The following is a 20,240-nucleotide window of genomic DNA, read 5'->3' as shown; positions in this document are numbered from 1 at the left end:
ACAACCCCTCAAATACTCTCCCAAGTTTGTGTGTCCAAGTTCTGTGTCTTTGATCTCAGAGTGTTCATTGTGCAATCATGACTTCGGGGTTACACCTTGGAACTTGTACACAACTGGCTTTGTTGTTGATCTGGATGTGGATGCCATTTCATTATATTAGCTACACGTCACAAAGGAAAGAAAAAATGATTAATTACCAGATACATATAAAACATTTTTAAAAAAAATGAAAAACGATATTCTAGAACTTATTTTATTTGTTGTGATTTTTTTTTCTTTTTTTTAAAAAAAATTTATTAGTATTATTAATATTTTCATTTTTTGATCATAAATATTAAAAAAATAAAATAAAATAATAACTAAAAAATAAAATGGGGTTTGTGGCAGCGGCCATGCGTACACATTCAGAAGGGCATCGCGGTAGCACGACTTGCACTACCCAGAAGGTACGCATAGCAGTCGTGCCACTATGTGTCCAAAAAGGGTGCATGGAGTGATGGTCGCACGTGACCCATAAGGCTCGTGCAGTGACCACACCATTGCATGTCCAAGACGGCGTGCAAAGCGGCGATCATGCGCGACCCAGAAGGCCCACGTAGTGGCCAGGCTGCCATGCTTCCAAAAGGGTGGGCTAAGTAGTAGCCACACATGGCCTAGAAGGCACAATGTGTTGGTTACACCACGCAGCCCAGAGGGGCATGGCGAAAGCATCACGTATGCACCAAGAAGGATGTGACGACAACGCATCACGCGCGCACCATGCACTTCTTCTCCTGTGCACGCGAGCAAGCGCGAGATTTCATGGGGATAGAGGGGGGGAGGTTTCATACCTTCCTCTCAGTACTCTTAAAAATGAAGTGACAAAAGGGGGAAGGGGGGTTTTATAACCTCCCTTCCTTTCTTGTCTTTGCAAAGCGTGCACACCTTGATATGTACACGCACGTGAGATTTTTTTTTTTCTTAAAACTTATTTAACCCAGATTTCTTCTTTCGACTCCCAAACTATGAGTCCAGGAGTCGAAAAAAGTAGGGGGTCCCCATTCCTAGTGAGGAATGGGGTGTGTGTTGTGAATACCACAACAAATAGCCCCAAAAAAGGAAGAAGTGACCAAGGCATTTCTTCATCAGCAAACATTCTTCCACTGTGTGTCAAACACCAACTGAACTTCAAACACCTCAAGCGTATCTCAGATGACCTTGCAATCCAAATTTTTGAAGTCTACACCTTCAAACTCAGTGTGTGCATTTTGTATTCATTCTCTTTGATGTGTCAGGATGTCATCAATCAAAGTCCTCTATCAACTCGAAACAATCTTCCACCCCTCCCAGTTCATTCATTCAGAATTTCCATGAAGGCTCTTTGTTAATCAATTGTTTGACTAGATAAGAGAATTAGTTCGAGGGCTCTTGGCGGGATATCACGTTCTTTTCATTTTAGACTTTTTGCATAATTACTCCATACCATTTAAAACATTACTTTTTGATGAAACAATACTTTTGACTACAAGGCACTTTGTTTTGTAACACATCTCTAGCCATTTCAAATTGGTAGAATCCTTCTGACTTAAAGATGTCCCCTTTTTTTTTCTTTTTGAAATTTTTTGTATCCTAACTACGCTTAGATTATGTAGCCAAAACATTGGTGTCATTTCTTGGATTCGATATCTTATGAACATCCCTTGCATTCCTCTTTTAGAACCTTTTAAGAAACTCTTACACTGAACAATGATCTTAGCAACCTTTCAAGGAGACCCCTCCTATTTGATCCAGTCAGAATTTGGATAATTTCTAGTCATCTTTGACAAGAAATTGAACAACAACTAACATCATCAAATCTTTAAATTTTCAAAGTGTTGAGAGCTTGTTAGTCTAGGCTTTGGATTTCCAGGCTAAAAGTCACTTTAATTCCATAAAAGATGTCTGTTGCTTGGTTGGTATAAAACACACAATCATCGAAATGTTTTGACAAAGAAATACCTCCTCCTGAAATTGGGACCAAAGAGTGGTTAGTGAAATCTTGAGAAAATTCCCAAGTATACCTTACCCCCTAGGATTGACTCGACTTTAAAAGAAAACACACAACTTAGAAAAAAGGAAACACACTTGCAGAAGTAAACACCATTGTAGAAATGAAAATTTAATCTAAGTGCGGAAATGAAACCTAACTAATTTTTTTTTGTTTTTTTTCTTTTTCTTAGGCTTCAAAATAATGTTTCATAAATTCTCCATTTACAGGCAAAGGTAGAAACTCCCCTTGTAAGGAACTTAGCCTAAATGTGTTTTCTCTGAGAATTTTTGCAATCTGATATGGGCCTGTCCACAAGCGTTGAAACTTGGTATGGCTTCTTGGCTTTTCTTTCGTCTTATCCCAAAGTAGGACTAGGTTAGAAATCCTGAAGGATTTTATCGTGGCCCTCTTGTCGAACCATCTCTTAACAATGGCTTGATGCTTAGCCATGTGTTCTAATGCAGTTGTTCATTTCTCATCCATTTCTAGAAGATTCATCAATTGGATTTCTACATTGTTAGTATCATCAGCATACCCACTCATGAATTTTAAAACAGGAATCTTGAGATTAAATAGGAATATTGATTCTTTCTCGTAAACAAGTAGATAGGGAGAAGTACCCAAGGCCTTTTTTACTCTGACCTGATCTATCCACAAGGCATATTTCAATTGTGTATTCCAATCCCTAGGGTTCTCCTTCAACAGTCATTTTATCATAGTGATTAAATTCTTGTTTGTAGATTCTGCTACCCCATTTCCTTGTAGGTAGTAATTTAAGGAGAATCTAATGATGAATTTGTTTTCAAATGCCCATTATGTCAAGAATGCAGATGCAAATGCAGATCCATTGTCACATACAAGAGCGAACGACATTCCAAATCTAGTAACAATATGTTCTTCCAAAAAGTCTGTCACCACCTTAGCAGTGCAATTTCTGAAAGTCTTTGCCTTTGTCCATCGTGTGTAGTAATCTGTAGCTATAAGGATGAATGTGTGTCTAGTTGATGACAGTAGGTTTACTGGACCAATGAAATCCAGTCCCCACTTTGCGAAAGGATGCACCTCGTATACCGGTTGCAATGGCATTGCTAGGTGCCTCTCTTTGCTAGCACTTGTTTGGCATGTATGATAGGAACGCACATGTTCAAAAGTATCCTTGAATATTGAGGGCCAAAAATAACCCAATCTTAAAATCATGTGAGCTGTTGCTTCTATTGAACCATGTCCCATACCATACTTATCATGAAAATGTTCTAGGACATCCTTAGCTTCTTCACGTCCTAAGCATTTCAAATAGATCCCTTCATAGTTCCTTTTATACAATTTGGTACCAAGTAACTTGTAAGACTCACATTTCATCTTAATTCCCCTATGTTGTGAACTATTCATCCACTTGCGGCATTGATCTTGTAGGAGATAATAGACAATATCCTGGTACCAAACATCTATCACTACACCTTGATTGATATCAACTTGTGATACAACCATCTTCTTTTGATCATCTTCATTAGTTTCATCATCAAATTTGAATTCCTTTTGATTTCCTTCTTGGTTGTCAGTGATCATTTTGGATAATCCTTGGCCTCTGACTAATTGCATAGCTTGCGTCTCTAGATCAAATTCTTGAAGTATTGCCATCCACTTTCCTCTTCTTTCACCAAGTTCATTCTGCATCAAAAGCGTCTTTACTGTTGGGTCAGGTACAATTGCATACACCTTACTTTTGAGTATGTAGTGACAGAACTTCTTTACTGCCTTGATTAATGCAAAGGACTATTTATCAAGATTTGAATATTTCAACTCAGCGTTCTTTACAGGACAACTAATGAAAGCAATGGGTCATTCATCCTCCTCTCTTTTTTGTGTCAAGATCCCTATGCAAGAATGTTTGAAAACAAAGGAATAGATCTTGAAAGGTAACTCATAGTCTGGACTTACCAAAATCAAGGCTGTGGAAATGGAAATCTTGATATCTTGGAAGAATTTCTTTATCTCTAGTACCCATTCTGTTTTAGCCCTCTTTTTGAGTAAATCATTGAGGGGGTGGACTATCTCTGCGAAACCACTTATGAATTTGTGTAAAAAGTTTATCTTTCCAAAGAAAGATTTTAATTCCTTTCGACTGTGAGGAGGTGCTAACTTCAAAATAGACTCAACTCTATCTAGATCAATGGAAATTCCAACTTCAGAAGTGACATGTCCCAGGAGCTTTCCTTTAGTAACACCAAATGAACATTTCTTGGGATTGAGTGATATGCCATACCTACGACATCTATTGAATACCTGCCTTAGATCGGCAATATGAGTACTTCAATCTTTTGAAAAGATAGTCAAGTCATCCATGTAGATGACTATACACCTATTTATCAATCCTTTGAAAGCTTCATCCATTTCTCATTGAAATGTAGCTCTCGCATTAATCAACCCAAAAGGCATCCTTCTGTAGGAAAATGTTCCCCACTTGGTTGTTCATCAACCATCACCTAGTTATATCCTGAGTAACTGTCCAAGAATGATATCATCTTTGAACCATTAATGATCTGCAACACTTCATCTAATGAGGGTAGAGGGTAGTTATCCTTTTGAGATGCCAAGTTCAATTTACAAAAGTTAACACAAAGGAAAATCTCTCTAATATTTTTCCTTACAAGGACCAAATTTGCTACCTAGGTGGAATGACGGATAGGAATTACGATCTTAGCATCCAGGAGTTTTTTGACTTATTTCATAATCAATGGTTCAATTATCATATTTACTAGTCTTTGTCTTTGTTGGAAAGGTTTAGCATCTGGTTTTAACAGGATGTCATGTGTGATAATCTCAAGATCATAAGTCTTTAACTCTTCATAGCTCCAAGCAATAAAAAATTTATACTCAATGAGCAACTTGAGCATGTCATACCATTCCTTTTGATTGCATGCTTTTCCTATTTGTATCATTTTTGGTTCTTCATCAGTACCTAAATTGTACAAGTCACATTCTTTGATTCCTTTCTCTTGAGTTTCCTTTCTATTGAGTGTTGATTCGTCACAGTCAAAGATGTGTTCAAGTTCAACCATCCCTTTCGGAATACTATTGGTTTTCAAATTAAGGATTCCATCATCACCCTCCAGCTCATCATCTTCAAGCTTTTCTTCAAGTGTATCATCAATCTCTTGTCCTTGGAAATGGTGATTGCACATAATAAACTTGAGTATATGTTGATCATCTTGGAAGACCTGAAAGTTTGTGATATTGTCAGGAATGGCAAGAATGGCAACTAATTCAACTGAGAATCTTTTCAACTTTGTTCTTTCTATTGGTTGTAAAGCGTTGGCTGAAATAGCAAGGGCATCTGCTACCACATTCTTTCTTCTTGGAATGGATTTGATGTTCAAAGCTTCAAAGTCATCCATTATATCCCATACCCTTTTCCTGTAAGTGATTAATCTTCTGTCATTGCATGAGTATATGGATTTTACTAGTCTTATCACCAATTGAGAATCCCCTTTGATTATAAGAGCAGTGACTCCCTTTTCCAATGCAAAGAGAAGTCCTCGAATCAAGGCTTTGTATTCTACACCATTATTAGTACATCTAAACTGCAATTGATATGAGGCATAGAATGACCTACCTTTTGGGTTGATTAGTTCAATACCTACACTGGCTCTTGATTTTCATCTAGAACCATCGAAGCGGAGTGTCCAAACTATATTTTCCTTGGGTTTTCTGAATTTGTTCTTATTTATCCTTAACTTTTTTTTTACTTCAATCTTGAAAGACTATTTCTTGGGAACCCATTGTAACTTTTCTCGTGTAGGGCTTGACGAATCTCCTTCATACCCCATGGATAGAGGAAGAGTGTGTTTTTCTTGCTTCTCCTGAATTTCCCCTATTAGCTCAATGATTTTTTTAACTTTAGGTTCAGGATGAATGACTATTGAAGTCCATCCTTTACCTTTGACATATCGTCTTCTTCTCTGAACTTTGATCATCCCAGGAGGAGGAGAAGATAAACCTCCACCATCTGAAGAGGTAACTCTATATGATACATTTAGATCTTCACTTTCCTCTTCAATTTGTTCAATAAGGTTGGATGAATTCACTAAATCTTGACTTTCAATAATTCCATCACTTGAGGTCTTTTTACTCTTGTTTCCCATTATTTGTTTCAAAACCTTTCCTATTACTTCTTGACATGTTGAACATTCAAACTCTGAATGACTAACTTTGTGTAATCGGAAAAATCCTAGAAGGAGGAGGATACTGGGGTTAGCTTCCTCTCCTAAACACTGTAGATTAGTCACCATACTTTCTATGAATTGTGTCACGGTCTCACTTTTGCGTATCGACACCTTAGGTTCTTCATTTTGGTCTTGATATGTCTTGTTTGGAACCATGTTCAATGCCATTACTTTGTACAAACCCAAGTCAAATTGTAAGAATGCTATCTCATTCGGGGCATTGTAATCTGTGATCATTGTTTTCAGTTTGGGCTCAACATGTATCTTGATTTGATTGTTCAAACCTTTCCATGGCAACCATAATTGAGTAAAATCTATAGAGAACCATCCTCTAAGACATTTTGTCCATTCTCTACTCAAGAGTAATCTGTATGTTTCTAGGATGTCCACTACATGTATGTCAACAATATCCTAGATCCGAGGATCAACTGTTAGCTGTATTCACACATCTTTCAATACTTCAATGACTTTTACCTTTCTTTTATCCAACTGTATTACCACTCAGTTAGAGGGTTGAGGATTAAATCCTAACCTTTGAGCTATTAACAATGGCATCACATTACACGAGGCTCCTGAATCAATAAGACAATTGTGAAGATTCTTTCCATATATCCTTATGCTCAGCAAAAATAGGGGTACCTCGAATTTGTCCTTGAACATAGTGGGCATTGCTTCTACAACATTTGCTTGTTGTAGCAGCATCTTTTGAGGGACATTATTCATGTTATGGGAAACCTTTGTATTATCCAATGTCTTCATGAGTGCTTCTCTTTGTTGTGGACAATTCTACAACATGTCGAACATGGACATATTGGCTTTCATTTTCTTCAGGTCTTCAAACGCATTATATTTTTTAGTAGACCAAGTAGGGTTCTTTAGTATTGTTGGTATGTTCACTTGATTTTGATACTATAGTCCTCCTTGGGCTAGCCTTATCAGTGGTGGATTGTTGCTTGCTCTAGGATCAGGTGGGGTTGATTGCAAACTAAGAGGAATTCCATTGGTCAAGGGATCCTTTTTGTTTCTGAGATTATATGTGTTTCGATTATCATTTCCAAAGGCAAACATCTCATCGTGTTGAAGATCAGGTTCTTGACTAAAAGGGAATGAGAATTCTTCACTTGCCTGTTGTTCCACTTGTACATTCTGTGTAGAATCATAAGATTCTAATAACATTGCATTGAATTGAATAGGAGGAGGATTATCATTCATTGGTGGGTTTTGATTCACATCCTGATTACCATTGTAGTATGCACCATCGTTGCTAGGTATATTTTGGCCATCATCATACTGATTAATGTCAGCATACTGAATGTTGTTGTTATCAGCAGGAATGCTTCCATTATTTGGTCTAGTGTTCCATTGTAAATTTTGTCTTTGGAAGCCATTGTTGCGATCAGGAGGGTTGAAGTTGTTTCCTCCCCCGTTGTTTCTTGCATTGTTGTTACCATTATTGTTGAAGTTCCTATTGTAATTCTGACCAAAATTGTTGCTATAGGGGCCAACATTGTTTCTCTAGAAGTTGTTACTTTTTCCTTGAGACAATCTAAGATGAGTCAATTCATTGTTCATTTGTGACATGGTTTTCTTCATCTAACCAACTTCTAAAAGGAGATTGTTATCTGCTTCCATAGGAACCGTTGCCTTTTGTTCAAAGAAGGCTATTTTTGAGGGCTCATACCCTGGATATGTTATCGCTTGAGTTTGTGGAGCGAGTACCTATTGTAATGGAACTGGGTTCATAGGTATGAACTAACTAGGTACGGTGGGTGCTCCCATAGGAACTATTGGCATAGTAGGAACTATTTGTGTAGGAAGCATCATTCCTGCTCCATTAGGATTAGCTTGCTTTGTGAACGTGATTGCTTCCGCAAAGACTTTGTCCAATATGTCAATATTTTTTGCAAGAAGTATTCTCAGAAAAATTGCAGTAAGAGGATCCATGGAATTGAAATAAACTTGGATGGCAGCTTCAACCAGAATTGTGTACGATGTTTCCAAACTTGCGGTAGGCCATATGAAAACAATGATTGAAGCATGAAACTGTTTCAGCTGGGTCCCTTTTTATTGATATGAATTGTTGATGTATCACTGCTGGATTGATGAATGTTTTGAATTGTTCCAAAAATGATTTTTCAAAAGTGTCCCAGTCTCCAATACATCCTGGTGGTAGGTTTACGTACCAATTGAAGGAAATTTCCCCCAGAGAGTGGGGGAATAAACGAAGAACCACATCTTCATTAGCAATTTGCTTTTGGTTGCAAATTTCCTTAGAAATCTTGACATTTTCTTTGGCAATTCTTGTTTCTCCATAAATAAACCTTGGACAAAATTTCTTGAGATTCTTAGGGAGGTTATGGAGGGCACCTCTCAAGCTAAGGGGTGAATCAACTACGTTTGCAAAAAAGGCCATCAGAGGATTTTGTGGAGCTGAAGGTGGCTGGAATGGTGATGGGAGTGTTGGAATATGTGGAGGTCCACCTGGTGGTTGAATGGGTGGTGGAGTAGAAGAAGATGATGAAATTTCAAATGGAAGTGGTTGAATTCGAGGTATTCCTCTGTCACTACGTGGCTTACACAAATGAGTAAGCTCTAGAAATTCTTGGTGGCTTGGTGAAGATCTTAATGCTCACTGGAATGGGGATCTAGGATCAATATCTTCCAACTTGTATCAATTCTGGGAAAAGTGCACCTCTGTAGAAGTACACTTCCTCAGTTCTTCTAAATTTTGTGCACCACAGAGTTTTGGAGAGTTGCAGATTTGCAAAGCTGCGGACCTGCGGATCTGCGGACCTGCGGACCTGAATTTCTAAAAATTTCAGAAGTGATTTCTAAACTTTTTACGTATTGTAGATTATTGCAAGGGTGAAAAATTTATGAAACTTTGTCAAAATATTTCTTGTTTCCAATAATAGGTTCTTTGTAGGCCCTCCTTCTAGCACCACTTCTGTTTGGCATTTTATTTGCATGAGGTCAATGACAGGAAGCCATAGTGTAATTCCTCTCTTGAAAAGAAAATATTTTTAAGGATCCACTCCAAGGTTCAATGTTTTTCTTTCAACGTACCAAAATCTGCTCAGTAGAAGATAAATGTGAATGTTCATGAGGAGGGCTTTTCTAGTTCCAAAAACTCTTTTACCTTGGAATCAAGTAAAATCTATTCGCTGTCTCAAAATATCACACCACAAGAACAATATTTTCTATTTTCTATTTTTCAATGAATGCAACTCTAACAATGTAGCTACTATGAGGTCCTATTCTAATAGGGGGTTAGCAAAGAAAATAACGAAACTAAAAGTAAATAACTTGAAATTGAAATTCCTAAATGGACATAAGCTATAGAATACAACACGCTGCGAGTTAAACCTTTGAAGAAATCAGTAGGAAACCAATGAAAATAGGAGCAGCGCTTCCTAGAATCCACTGATGCAATCATCGGTGAGAATCTTTAACAAATCAAATGATGTTTCACTCTTCATCAAATTGCAAGGCCATGGAAAGTGCACTCATGCGAGACAAAAAGCTATGTAGACACAATTGGGTGATCTCTTCTCAAGCTTGTTACATCAACAGAATTCATATATCTGTAGCAAACAACAAAACTAAAAGATCATACAACCAAAAACAACGTAATAAACCTTTGGCTCAATCACAATCTCATGAATAAATCAACAAAACAATGACACATTCAAGCAAGAATAACTACACTCCAAATGCTAGCACCAAAAGCATATCTTTATTGCACAATAATGGCAGCCTTTTTGACATTTTACAATGGGGTATTTATAAGAAATCATCTCCTCAATTTGTGTTGAGAGTGAGAAATATCTTGATGCAATAAAATGCTTTTAAAACATTTAAAAAAACTAAATATATACAAATTGGTAATCTAACTGGTGTTTAGAGGGACTTCATCCATATTTTATTCATTAATTGGATGCATGAGCCCTTTACATGTCAAAAACAATGAAAGCATGAGAGAGAAAGTAGGAGGAAGCCATCAGTCGAAGTAGAAGTGCACGGAGAGACCAAAAATAGAAGTTGGCCCTTCACTTGATGTGTGTCGGAGTTAACTTTCTATCAAAATGCATTTCCAATGCATGGAAAGTGCTATTTTGGAACTGGCAGTCAACTGTCGGTACGCCTCTAAATGGCGAAGCTGTAGACCTGCAGACCTCGATTGGGTCAAAATCTCAAAATTTTACTGTGTCAAAATTGGAATTCTGGCATCTAGGTTTTGCTCATCTTTATCCTAAAGATATGTTTGGATGTTTGCCCTTGAATTTCTCTATAATCTTAGTAATCTTAGCAGCATCGAGAAGATCCAAAGCCTCATACTTATCTTTGACCTTTTGTCTGTAGTTGTCCACCTCAATTTGAGTTTTTGAAAAATCTCTAAGTTTGGTATCCAAATCTAACAATGCTTCTTCTATCCTGAAGGCTTGCCTGATGTCTTCATCACTGGATGCTTCCTCTAAAGTCTTTCTGAAGTATTCCACAACTACCTCAACTGGTAAAAGCTTCTCTCATTCTTCATCTTCAAAAATATCCAAGCATGCATCACTATATAACTTTTCTGCTTCCAAAATTTGCTCTTGAGCTTGATCCTTAAGCCTATCTATCTCATCATCCAATGTTTCCATCACTTTATTTCCCTCTACAATCTTTTCTATCCAATCATCTATCATGTCTAGCTCTTCTCCCGTATATACATTAATCAAAATGTGGTACCTTTGTCCTTTTATGGCTTGTAGAATTTGCAAATCCTTTCTCCAAACCCGTACCTCATCCATAATACTAAAGTCCTATCTCAAAATTGCCATGATCTTATCAACATTGTCTTGTGTAGCATGTAATAATTTCAAACTTCCTGTAATTATAGTGACACCCCTATCCTCAAAGTTGTTTCGCCAATCCTGAAAAGCTCTCAAGAATGGATTGAGTTGTACACCTTCCCCTTCTCTAAGAATGGTAGTAAAAGTCTCCTCAAGGCATTCAAAATCAAGGGGACCAATAACTTCAACTAGATATCCTTTCAAGATCTCAACTTGCCTTCAAGGTGCTCTGATTTCAATCTCATCACATTCCATATAGTTAAGAACCTCTTTGACTCCCATAGTCATCATCTGTCAAGAAGTATCATGTGTAGGCTTCCCTAACATGATATCCTTCACTTCATAGTCCTGAAGGCTAGTAGCTTATTCATCTGTTCCTTTCGAAGGATGAGCTACTTGTGCAAATAAGTCCTGATTTCGAGTAGTGGTAATGAATGCAAATGGTGTTGCATCTTGTAATGGAGAATCGGGCTTGTTCAAAATCTCTGCAATGTCACAAATATCATCCTCTGAAGCAAGGAATTGATGCTTAGCACTTCTCATTATTTCTTTCCGAAACGATCTCAAGATATGTCTTTCTATAACCTTGGCTCTAGATGATGAAGGGATGTGTTCAACTACCTCCTTCTCTTTGTCACTCTTGCTTGGAGTCTCCTGTTGTGAGGCATCTTCTTCTATAGTCTTAGTTTCTATAGATCCCATAGTTTGATCCTCAACTTCCTGGGAAGGCTGTTGTATACATTCCATTACCTGTGCCTCTTTTGATGGCTCACTAGTAGTCCTTGGTTCTAGTTCTCCCTGTAATGATGATTCCTTCTGAACATGTTCCTCTGAACTCAGAGGTGAAGGTGTCACTGAAACCTTATCTACCATCACAACCTAAGTTGAAGATGGGGGAGTTGGATGAGGAGCTTGTGTCTCAGGTGGCATCTGTGTCCAATCTTGCTATTGAAATTCACCTATAGGAGTATCTCTAATCTTATCTCCAACCAATTTTGTACCCACTGGCATGAAATCAAAATCTGGAATGGAGAAAATATCATCACCTAGCTCCCTTTTCTCATTCACCCATCATTGTACTTCATCTTTCGAAGAAGAGAGCTCTACCATTTCAGCTTGGGTGGGTGGTGGGGTATTTGTGACATTCTTCTTTCTTTCCAATTCTGTAGCTTTGGCAAGTTGGGTTCTCCCTTGTAGAGGCACTTGCTCTTCCTCCCCATCTGACTCTATTTCATCCTCATCTGATTCTTCCTCAGGAATGGTTTCAAGAATAGATGGATTAGGCACTAATCTTTTACGAACTCTTTTCCTTTTTTTCATTCTAACCTTGACCCTCCTTTTCTTCTATGAAACCATAGAAGAAGCAAGTTCTTCATGAATCAAATGAATGGATGTCTCTGGAATCTCTCCTTCTTCTTGTTGGCTTGACAAAATAGGAGGTAATGGAAAATCAACTTGGATATGAGAAATTCTAGGGTCTCGAGGGTCTTGGGGAGTAGATTGATGTTGCTGCAAAGGGGCCGATTCTTCAACATGCTCTATCTAGATCCTCTGAGGAGAGGTTGTCTTCCTCTTTTATTTCTTCTTCTCTGATGGATGGTAGTATCTCACTAAATGATCAAGCTAGTAGACTATTTCTAGCCTGATAGGAGACTGGACCACAAAAATAGGAACTGTGACCTTCCTCCCCTTTACCCTTTCTGGGTGAGCATGTGCATGGAATATCACCATGTCTGAAATTGGATCAAGTGGAAAAGGTTTCTTGATCCAACTCTTTGTCATTCTGATGAAATGTCTTGCTCGATGATTAATATCATCTCCTTCCTCCCTATCAACTTCTGCATTCAGAATAGGCCTCTTGCCAACTTTATCTGTATTGAATAAGGGAACTAGTAGCTCCTACGAATCTTGTAGCCTTATCTCATCTGAGATGGTCAAATGGAGAGCCTTCTCTACTAAATACAAAGTAATTCTACAATAGTCCCTGATACAGACATCATAATCATTTGTGGCATTCATCCAATGATCTTCAATGGCCTCCTTGTGGTAGAACTCTTTTCCTGCCAGATTTTCTACTTTACCAACATTGTCGAAGAATGGCTGGGGAGAATTATATTCTTCGAGAGGATAGTTCTCCCATTCCCACTCGAAAGTCAGGATATCCTACTTTCTCTTTACTTGGTATGCTCCTATTACAAAAGGCCAATCCCAACAAGGCCTTCGTTGTTTCTTGATCCTTTCATAAGCTAACTCAATCTGCTGAGAAATTTCCATTAGAACCAACTTGTCACTTGGGTACCGTGGGAGCTTCTTTGGATGGATAGATGCACCACCAACCCGAATGTATGTGAATGTTTGGAACTAGATGAAATATGCACCAAGAGATGTGATATGTACCTTAGCCTCATCAGATAATCTTTTCCCATAATCCCCTTCAATGAATCGAATGATAGAAAAGATGAAGGCATCATTGACAATCCTATACTCTTTTCTTTGAGGTGAGAGCTTCTTCTTAACTAGCTGAGGATAAACTATATATGGCCATGCATTAGGATCCTACATACTGCCCTTCTTGTACAATCTGGGATAGTCTGTGGCTCTTGTTGCAAGTAGATATACCACATAAGAAGTCATATAGAACTTCTTTTTGTCCTTTACTATCCGCAACTAATCACACACGTTCTCACTAAGTGTGGTGGCCCAATCCAATGGCATCTTTATGTGTCTGATGGTTTCAATAAAGTTAACCATGAATGCAGCAAGATGACCCGCTACAAGCAATCCCATAACTCTACTCAAGAGAATGATTGAATATCCAATGTCATCCTTCATGTATCCTCGAGCCATATCTACTTTACTAATTATCTTTCCCCGAGATGGCTTCTCAATGAAGTATGAGGAATATATGATGTCAATAGCCTCTTGGTGATGATCCTTATGCCACCTCTCAGTTGCTTCATATTAAATCTTGATAAACTAATTAGCTCTAGGTAGGTGAAAAACCCTCTTGATATTATCAGGTCATAGATCTAAGACCACTTCCCCAGTGATCCTCTTTACCACCCTTTCCTCAAGAACAAAATGTCGAGATAAGGTCATAATCAATTTAGCTAACTGAATGGTCCCAGGATGTGATGCTAGATTTACCAATCCAGACCGGATTAAGGTGGATCTCAAAGAAGATCTTTTAGTTGGGTTGTTACAAACCCTCAAAAACTCTCCCAAGTTTGTGTGTCCAAGTTCTATGTCTTTGATCTCAGAGTGTTCATTGTGCAATCGTGACTTCAGGGTTACGCCTTGGAACTTGTACGCAACTAGCTTTGTTTTTTATTCGAATGTGGACACCATTTGATTATATTACCTACACATCACAAAGGAAAGAAAAAATGATTAATTACTGGATACATATAAAACATTTTTTTTTAAAATGAAAAATAATATTCTAGAACTTATTTTATTTGTTGTGATTTGTTTTTCTTTTATTATTATTATTATTATTATTTTCCATTTTTTGATCATATATATATAAAAAAAAAAAAATTAAAAAATAATAATAAAATAATAAATAAATAAAATGGGGTTTGCGATAGTGGCCGCATGCGCGCATCGGAGAGGAGCACGACGATGGTGCTGCGCACACCAAGAAGGGTGCGGCAGAGGCCACAAGCTCGTGTCCAAAAGGGCATCGTGGTGGCACGACACACATCACATGTGGCCTAGAAGGCGCATGTAGTGGTTGCATCGCTGCACGTCAAAAAATGGCATGCGAAGCGATGACCGTGCGCGACCCAGAAGGCACGCGCAGCGATCGCGCCACCGAGCATCCAAAAGGGCATGCGGAGCGGTGGTCACACACGGCCTAGGAGGCGCGCAGAGTAGCCATGCCACCATGCATCCAAAAGGGCGTGTGACCCAGAAGGTGCACTGCAGTGGTTGCACTGTGCGGCCTAAAGGGGCACAACGACAATGTCGCACGTGCACCAAGAAGGCGCAGCAGTAGCGCACGCCATGCACTTCTTCTCCTGCGCGTGCGCACGAGTGCAAGATTTCATGGGGATGGAGGGGGGAGGTTTCATACCTTCCTCTCAGCACTCTTGAAAATGAAGTGAAAAAAGGGGGAAGGGGGGTTTTATAACCTCCCTTCCTTTCTTGTCTTTGCAAAGCGTGTGTGCCTCGATATGTGCGCGCTCGCGACATAGGCTGAAATTTTTTTAATAGGGTAGATCCATCATAGGGTAGATCATTGATATGGTCAAACATTGTAACCTAATAGGTTAACTTTATTACTATAGTAGTAAAGATTTTTGGGTGTCATCGCCACCCCATTTTTACCTTCATTCTGAAGTGTTTCTGGGTAACCAAAATCTTTGTGTTATGTGATTACTTTTCATGCATTTTATTGATATATTAGATATATATTCTATTACAATTTGATGTTATAAGTTATGCATGTAAAAGAAATTGGATATGAGATGGTAAATTTGGTGAATGCATTATAGAATTGTTGAAAAGATTGAAGTATTACATATCCGATTCACCCCATCCCCCCCACCCTAGATTCTTGGTGTCTAATTAAGACTTCAAAAAACTAAGAGGGGGGTGAATTATAATTCCAACACTACCCAAGAGAAAAATATGGTGTGGATGATTGTCAGGAGTAACAAAAAACAAAAATAACAATTACATTCAAATATAACCAATATCATAAATAAATCAAGCACATAGAAGATAATACAAGAAACAAAGATTTAATGTGACTCACCCAATCCCTGGACTTTTTCCACCAATAAAAAATCCAATATTCTTATTATCTAGTGATTACAACTAGATTACAATCCAAAATCCCTTACAACTCAATACCACCACAAGAAGCTATAATCTCATCATACATATTCAAATCCCTAACCTAGGTAATTTTATACAAGCTTTTCATTGCTTACAAAATTAGGGATATAATAAGTCATCCAATAAAAAAATAGATCCTAACACCTTTGACAATAATAAAGTTGGTTGATATTTTTGGGGCACTACCCTCAAAAAACCCCATGAGGATGTTGCCCCTCAACCCCACCCTGTACTATGACAAGGGAGGATCTAATGTAGGACCCTCTAAGGGGTGTATCCCTTTGACTCCATGTTGGGGGGTGCTACCCCTTGACCTTATCTTGGTGGCATTGCCACCAAACCCCCATAGAAAAAATTGGTGAAAATCATGCCAAAAGAAGTGGAGAAAGTTAACCCCTAAGCTTGATTAGGCTCCACATAACAACAATGGTACACATAAAATGATCCACTAACCAAAAGTACCTTGTGAATGGTGTTGATCATGTTAGGATTCTATCACATAAATATACTATATATATATATATATCCTTTTAATTTTTCTAAACCCATTCAGGAGTTGTATTACAAAATTGTGAGCTCATTTCTCTTACAATAATATATAACTTTACCGGTGCTATAGAAATAGCAAAAAGGTGACTATGTTGATATCTCAAATACTTGATTATTCCTTCATTGTCCCATGCATTTCATCATGCCCATTAACAATTTCTTCTTCTTATCTAATCACAAAAATATAATAAACAAAACTCACATATAATCCATATAATGTAGAATAAGCATTGGCAATTTCACTTATCAAAATAATGTGTCTTTATTCACTTTTTATTAACTTTCACATTTAGTCAGCCTTAAATGAACCAAAAAATTTCCAAGACTTAATATTAATATCTTATAGGTAAGGGTTAACATCTATGATTTTTTCTCTATATTGTAAAGTTCTTGACTTGGTAGATTAATTCAGCCTTAGCCAAAATACCAAACCTATCTCATGAACTATGTCTTGCAATAATAAACTACTAGTTTATTTTCCATCCAAAACTTGTGTTAATTTCCAAACTAACTTGAGAAAACAACGATGTATCATATAGATTGCTTGTTCTACCATATTCCAAAATTGTAGCTCTATAGGTTCTTCCAATGAAGCTCGTTGATAAAAATAATATGACTACATTGTTTTCTTGTGTTAGATAGTTTCTTCATACTAGCATACCAAAATTATATCTTCACAATAAGAAATATTAACTATGCATAATTTTTACATTAATGAAAATATTCATGTGCTTACTTAAGCTAACTTGCCAATAATTTCCCCCTTTAACATTGATGGCAACACTTAGTGAAATTTGGGCTAAGTGTCCAAAAATTGTAAAATACAAAATTGTAGCCATATAAAAAAATTTGATCTCCCTTATACATAAATTTTCTATTGCATACATGTATAAATATTATCTATCTACTATTGCCCCCTTCTTATATACATCATACCTACATCTACCGCTCCCCGTATATTTTTCACTTTCCTCACTTCTCATTTGACATCAATGGAAAAGATGAGTAGCATGTGTATATATATAAAAGTCAAAATTGTGATGTCATAAGCCTCTAATCCAAAAACCTCATGCAATCTGAAAATTTTCTTCTTAAAGTTTCACATTCAACATCTTAAGTTTTCTTGACTGATTTTTCTACATGAATTACTACACATATTGCATATGCAACAATTTAGCTCCATTTAAGTCCATATGAGAGAATTCTCACATGATTCCTTTTCTTTAATCAAGGTATCCAACTCCTTTTGTATTATATCTAACTTAGAGGTCAAGTTATCTCTCAATATATTGAATCTATCACCAATTTTTCTCATGATCCAAAGTGTGAATAGTAGTTTGTGTCTTACTTACTCTTTTATCCAACACAAACACACTTAATTAATTTTTGTCAAATTCTCTTTCTAATTACTCCAACTCATCTGCATCCTTTTTTATGCATTTAATAATGTCTTCAACATAATGGGGTGCTCTTGTGGATGCTATATACATCTTCTTTCCTTTGTGCAACTTCTAATTGTACATGAGAGAATGCATATTCATGAGATCTCAGTGTGAAGTGTTGTGAAAATAATAGTGAAGCTAGGCTAGACCCAAGAAATCACTATCAAATCAGCAATTCATGAACATCCCATGTTTCCCTAACTACAACCGCTAAAATCACTCTCAGATCAACCTCTTAGTGATAGTTCTAGAATGAGATTATGCTATGTGTGTAGATCTATGAGAGAATATATGAGATCTATGTGAATACAAGATAATCAAGATATAAATGTCAAAATACTATAGAAATGTACATGTATGAGACTAAACGATGCTAAATAATGCTACATAATGTTTAAATAGTGCTAAAATAGTACTGAAAACCTCTATAGAAACAACTGTAAATGGATTTTTCAATTGCTAGCTCTAGTATGCCTATAGTAAGGATGCATAAAACTTGGGTCCTTTTCTCTTATTTTTCCCTCCTATTTATAGGATTTTAGAAGGGGTTGGGGTAAAGACAGAGGAATTACTTTTTTATCAAGGGTAATGGTAAGTTTGAAAATATCTCATAAACCCCCAAAAGGAAAAGTCCAACAGACTTAGATTGTGAGGATAAAAGGGATTTTTTTGTTTCTTTTTATGTTCAAAAAGGTGGATATTCACTTTTGAGAGGATAATGAATTTATTTGTTTTATTTAATATTTGCATTTCTTTTCAATTTTATCTTTTTCTCTTTTTATTTGATTTTTGATTTCCCCTTTTGAAATGATTTTTGGAATTTGAATTTATAGAATGTTCAAGGAATTAGTTAATTAATTGATGAAATTAATTATGTAAATGACTTGATGTTGTGATTAATCCAAAAGGCTATTATTTTCACTCAATTTTCTCTAATTTTGTCCTTAATTTGTATTGATTTGATGAAAATCATTTTTCCAAAGTCTTGCAAATTTTTGGGTGTCTACAAATGCCCCTCTTTGAGCTAATATGTGAAGTGTATTAGTTCAAAGAATATCCTGATTATTCTAATTTTTTATTCAACTTTTATGGTTGCATACTTGATTATTGATGATTTACTGGTTTGATGTTGTCACAATGGTTGTTGTTGATGATTTGATGTCTTGATGAGGATATGATGCCTGCTTGTTGATGATTTGATGTCTGACACATATATGATGTATGGATTCCCCTATTTAATTGATTGTTTAATGTTTGGATGGGGTAGGATGTTTTTAGATGTTTGAAAATGTTATTGTTGATAAGGGTATGTTGCCCCCTCAAAAATACAATTGGAATTCATGAATTTCAAGATATTGGTGTCTCAATTCTATTTCTGATGTGTTTTATGAAGGAGTGGGAATTTGGGAAATGAATAGCATTGATAGTCAAGGCCTTTGAGGAATGCTATGGAAAAAAGTAGTGGAGTAGTAATAGGATGAAATGGTTTATAATAGGGAAAAAATGCCCCTAGGTAGGCACAAATAGGTCAAAAAGACCCTTTTACCTAGTCATTTATACACTCACCTTTCATTTTCACTTTCTTGGAGCTCTAGACTAGTGAGGATAGTGGTTTCATTGTGAGACCATAGGTTCAAAAGCGATCATCGATATCAACATCTAGTCAACTATGGTGCCCTGATATGTGTCTAGAAACCTCATTTGAGTTTAAGTTATTGATTCATAATCAAATCTCTAGAATTTAGCTCATTTTTAGGTCACAAATACATATTTGTGATCAAATAGCGCATTTTTTGCATATTTTAGCACTTTTAGTTAGTTGTAGCACATTTATATAATGAAATAACACATTCTTAGGCTAGTGTAGTGCATATAGGGATGCCCTAGTTTTGTTTTGCAGTGCTTGGAAATTTAGTTTAGTGTGTGTGTATTACTAGTTGCAGCACATACATATCCTGTAGTGAATTCATATAATATTATAGCACACATGATTGTTGGAGTAGTGCATATGTAAAAGGACAAGTTGTGTCACACAAACAATGTGACAAATTCATCATGTAGAACATCCATAGGGTTAAATATTGTGTGTACCATAGGACAATTTTTGCATATAGCTTTAGCATATAAGTTGGTTATAGCACATTCACAATGTTCATTACTGCATTGATAGATTAAAAGAGTGCATATAAATATTTTAGTGCATACATGATTTATAACAACACATGTGAATGAAAAAATAGTGTATTTATCTTTGATGTATGTGTCAATGGTCACTGAGAAAATGTAGGATATGGAAAATATTAGATTGTCCAAAATGTCAATGTTCAGATGTATAATA

At 36.7% G+C, this 20,240-nt stretch overlaps 1 pseudogene; it reads left to right on the top strand.

Moving 5' to 3' along the window:
* Positions 1-371: 371 nt before the first annotated feature.
* Positions 372-20,240, top strand: part of LOC149531846 (hyperosmolality-gated Ca2+ permeable channel 4.1 pseudogene) — a 74,768-nt pseudogene continuing 54,899 nt past the window's right edge.

This window comes from Cupressus sempervirens, chromosome 11 (assembly GCF_028749045.1).
Source record: "Cupressus sempervirens isolate cs-2001-9-10 chromosome 11, ASM2874904v1, whole genome shotgun sequence".
NCBI lineage: Eukaryota > Viridiplantae > Streptophyta > Pinopsida > Cupressales > Cupressaceae > Cupressus > Cupressus sempervirens.
Note: the sequence above shows the minus strand (reverse complement) of the source record. Positions and strands in the feature narration are given on the sequence as shown.